We start from the raw sequence: 5000 nt of genomic DNA, 5'->3' as shown, positions 1-5000 counted from the left end.
AAACGAATTTGATTGATTCCATTCTGTATGTTTCAACTTATGTCTATCTATCTGTCTGTCTGTCTGCCTGTCTGTCTGTCCCTCTTTCTATCTATCTATCTATCTATCTATCTATCTATCTATCTATCCATCTGTCGGTCTGTAAATATATATATATATATATATATATATATATATATATATATATATATATATATATATATATATATATATATATATATATATATATATATACACATGTCTATATATTTATATATATATATGTATATATATATTTATATATATGTGTATATATGTATATATATATTTATATATATGTGTATATATGTATATATATATATTTATATATATGTGTATATATGTATATATATGTGTATATATGTATATATATATTTATATATATGTGTATATATGTATATATATATACATATATACGTATATATATATGTCAGTATATATATTTTTATATATGTATATATATATGTCTATATATGTATATATATATGTCTATATATATGTATGTATATATATATATATATATATATATATATATATATATATATATTATTATTATTATTATTATTATTATTATTATTTATAGATACATACCGTGTTTTGTTCTTGAGCAAGACACTTCATTTCACGTTGCTCCAGTTCACTCAGCTGTAGAAATGAGTTGTGACGTCACTGGTGCCCAACTGTATCGGCCCCTTTGCCTTTCCCTTGGATAACATCAGTGGCATGGAGAGGGGAGGCTGGTGTGCATGGCCGACTGCTGTTCTTCCATAGTCCACCTTGTCCGGACTTGTGCCTCGGAGGGGAGAGCTTTCTAGGTGCCATCCCATTGTTATTTGTGACCGAAAGGCCTCTATTAACCGTCTACCTTTACCCCTATATGTATTTGGGATTTATGTATCTTCAGATGAAACCTCACTTGAATGTGACTCGAAGTTTTACCTTTCATCGTTTCTCGGGCAACAAAATGCGATGTAACCTTTGATTTTATATTCATATAAGAAATAACAATCACTAAATCTGTGACAACCTTAACAATAACTTGTAGCATGTCACAGAATTTCAGAAGGTAATTCGATGTTGTAAAGATTTCGAAATATTTCAATAAAAGAATTCCGTTTCATAGCGTGAAAAGCAATAAAGGTAAGAACGTAATTTTACAGGAAGGAAAGAAAGGAAAAAAACAAATTAAAAGTATGAACGGCGAAATTATCGAGTAATAAGACCCATAACTACCTCACCAAGGAAACAAAGAGAAAAAAGGGTCGGGGTATATCGGGTTATACACCTCCAGATGATGTTAAGAAAAGAAATTTATTTGTTTTCAGCGTATATTAGTGTAATACGAGGTTGTCCAGCGTGCATTTTAATAATATTTTAATAAAATTTCTTCTTTTGGAGACAAAAACATATTGACTTTGTTCAGCTGTTTTATGTTAGAATTGTTATGAAACAATATGCTCTCTTTCTCGAAAATACAATGATTTTTATCCACCGTTAGTCTGAACATAAACTTTGTATGTTTTAATATCTTTTAAATAATTGTACATCATCAGATGTTGTTATTTCGTAATGAATAGATATATTTCGATAAACTTATATCAGAATATATTTGAGGATTTCTGAAAGTACGTCAGCGCTGTTTGAATCTCAAGTTAAAAGGTTTCCCACTCAACCGATATCACAAGAAACCAAATGTAAACACTTACTGGCAATGACGTTTTCATTTCAAACGATAAATTATTTAAGGAACAATTTACTGGTTTTAATAATTACACGACGGAAAAAAATGGCGTTTAGATAAATATTTAGGAGTTTTACTGTTAATATGTACTGTTTCTAAGGTGACAAGCTGGTAGGGTCATTAGCAGCTCGCCGGCCAAAATGGTTAACGGCATTTCATCCGTTTATAGGTTCAGAGTTTAAATTTCCCAAATTCCACATCGCCTTTTATCCTCTCGGGGTCGAAGTAATCGTCTTAGCCTCCAGCAACCCCCAAAATTACCGGCCTTGTGCTAAAATTTGAAACTATAATAATAATAGTAATAATAATAATAATAATAATAATAATAATAATTATTATTATTATTATTATTATTATTATTATCATTATCAATGCAATTAATTTATAACATCAAACCATTGTTCCAACCCTTCATTATAACAGACATGTTTTGTTTAAGGTACATATATCAGATGAAATATTGCATAAATCTATACTGACATTTTCCACTAAATTATTATAATACCAGTGAATAGTTTGAAGCTAAATTCTTGAATGGAATTTTTCGTGTAGCTATAAATTGGTAGTTATTGATTTATTTCTATACCTAAAACCATATCTAAGAAAGCTAAGTAATTCTAAATTTTTATCAATAATAATCATTAGGTGTAAGACTTTAAATAAACCAAAGACATTTTATTTCTAAAACTGGCTGGTTGATAGATATTTATATTACGTTTAATAGCGAGCCCATCATCTCGATAAAAACCACGTTGTAAACTATGATTGTTATTATTTAATAAATGTAAAATATAAAAACAGTAAAATATAAGAACAAATTACCGCAGAATATAGGCTAGAAATGCTACATTGAAAGAATTAAGACCATTCTTCTAAACCTATCGATCATTAGCGAAAGAAAGCAATGATCTTGCATTCCTGATTACTTTAATCTCAGAATCACTGAGAGAAATATAATTCTTGGCGAAAATTAATGCTTTTTGGAGCAAAGATTTAGTTATCGAAGGATAAAAGCCGATGATGTCAAGTTGTATAAATATAGAGAGACGCTTGTTACTAATGCTGTTGAAGCAATTAATTACTGAAGTATTGTTATCCAATAATAGTGAGTTGGCTGTTTGTTTAATTATAAGAATAATGGAATCCATGATACTTTTACTTACTATATATAACGTGCTTATGACTGGAGTTACAAAACTATTTATAAATATATATAATGTCTATGTATATATATATATATATATATATATATATATATATATATATATATATATATATATATATATATATGTATACACACACACGAACACACGCACGCGCACGCACGAATACACACACACACATGAGTTCGAATAATACACAAGATTGAAAGTTCTCAAAACAAGAACATTTTATTAGATTATTTAAAGAAGCTCAAATTAGCGATAAAATCCCTGAATCAGACGGACACACACACATACACATGCATACACATACACGCACGCACAAACACACACACACACACACAAATGTCAAATCACCAGGCAAAGAAATTCACAGAATAAAACAACCGCAAAGAATATTCAAATAGAAATGTAGACGAAGCCGCGACAGATATAGACAGAAATGCAACAAGTGCATAAAGCACTACTCCGACCAGAAATGCATCAAGTTCACGCAAAGTGTGTGACAGGAACCAAATGCACGGTGCAGAAGAACCCAAAATCAAAAACTTCATAAAATGAAGAACAAAATGCTTCACATCAAAACAAAAGCCGATACAAAGGAGATATTACAAAAAGGCGGCGCGTTGGCAGAGTCGTTAGTTGGCAGGGTCAGCGTTAGTTCATCCGTCCATACGTTCTGAGAGCAAATTCCGCTGAGGTTGACCTTCTTTTTTTTTTTTACTTTCATCCTTTCGGAGTTGATAAAATTAGTACCAGTTTAGTACTGGGGGGGGGGGGGTCGATTTAATCGGATCACCTCCTCACCCGAAGTTGCTGCCCTTGTGTTAAATTATGAGGCCAATAATATATTATAAGATATTAAATTCCAAAACCTGCTTATTACTAGTACATCACAAACGTGTAAACCCGGAATCAAATTCCAAATGGCCATTCCAATGCTATTTATATACGGGACTAAATGCGATTGCTGAAAACTATACGATTCTGTTACATTATCCGTACGAGCACAACATGATGCATTTACAAGGCGCAGTTGCAGCATACTATGAAACAAAGACCACCCACTACGAAACAAAGCTAAAGAGCAAAATAGTGACAGATAATACATCAATTCTATTTACGATTACCCACAAAATAGACGATTAAATATGAAAGCAATATTCAGATCATAACACGGTGTTATGATAAACGTAGATAGCATACACGCATCACGAACAGGTTACGCACGTGATTGATGCTGGGGCACTTCGACGGCCAAAATACGTGCCCGATGACGCGGATGTCTAACGGAGAAATTCTGGCTTGACAAAGTCTGAGTAAATAAAAACCACCGTCTGCAAAAAAGATGCAGAACAGAGGCGAACACCAGCTTCTTTTTTATCCAGATGAGGATACTGAGTTAGTCTGGATATGACGATAAAAATAAGTCTAAGGACTTTTTGTTCTAAAACACTGCCAGGGTTTATATAGAAATACGAAATCATAAAATAAAATACAAGATTAAACAGGAACATAGTCGTGTTTTAATATAATATGTTTGAAAGAAAGCTGTTGTGCTTATACAAACACATACGTAAACACGTGTGTATATATTGGCAATGTTTAAATGTCTCAGTGAAAGACAGAGACATACAGAAACAGACAACAATGGTTCAGAGACACACACAACCACACACACACACACACACACACACACACACACACATACATAATAACTGTTTAGATACATGAACATACATAAATACAAGGCCAACAAACAAACAAACATAGTGTAAACAGCAGCAAATACACATGCATACATACACACATGTAGTAGCCATTTAGATACATACATATACAAATACACACAATGGCCAACGAATATCTATACATAGTGTGAATAGTAGAAAATATATACATGCACACACATACACTCACACATACAGACTAGCCATTTAGATAGTCATACATACAAAGACCAACTAATAAATACACACGTATGCACACAGTTGCCATTTCGATATATACACAGATACAAAGAGCAGCGAACGCACATAGAGCATAGGCAGCCGCAACACGGCAGCGCTTCCGGCACC

The 5000-nt window shown here is 32.1% G+C and overlaps 2 protein-coding genes across 4 annotated transcripts in view; one reads left to right on the top strand and one right to left on the bottom strand.

Annotated features, from left to right (window-relative positions):
- LOC106879571 (glutamyl-tRNA(Gln) amidotransferase subunit A, mitochondrial) overlaps nucleotides 1-5000 on the bottom strand; it is a 329428-nt gene that overhangs the window by 257853 nt on the left and 66575 nt on the right. The gene's annotated exons all lie outside the window — the stretch shown is intronic.
- LOC106879553 (metabotropic glutamate receptor 5) overlaps nucleotides 1-5000 on the top strand; it is a 152490-nt gene that overhangs the window by 131744 nt on the left and 15746 nt on the right. The window lies entirely within an intron of this gene.

Source organism: Octopus bimaculoides, chromosome 21 (genome assembly GCF_046866305.1).
Source record: "Octopus bimaculoides isolate indiv1 chromosome 21, ASM4686630v1, whole genome shotgun sequence".
Lineage (NCBI taxonomy): Eukaryota > Metazoa > Mollusca > Cephalopoda > Octopoda > Octopodidae > Octopus > Octopus bimaculoides.
This window is presented reverse-complemented; position numbering and strand designations above follow the sequence as displayed.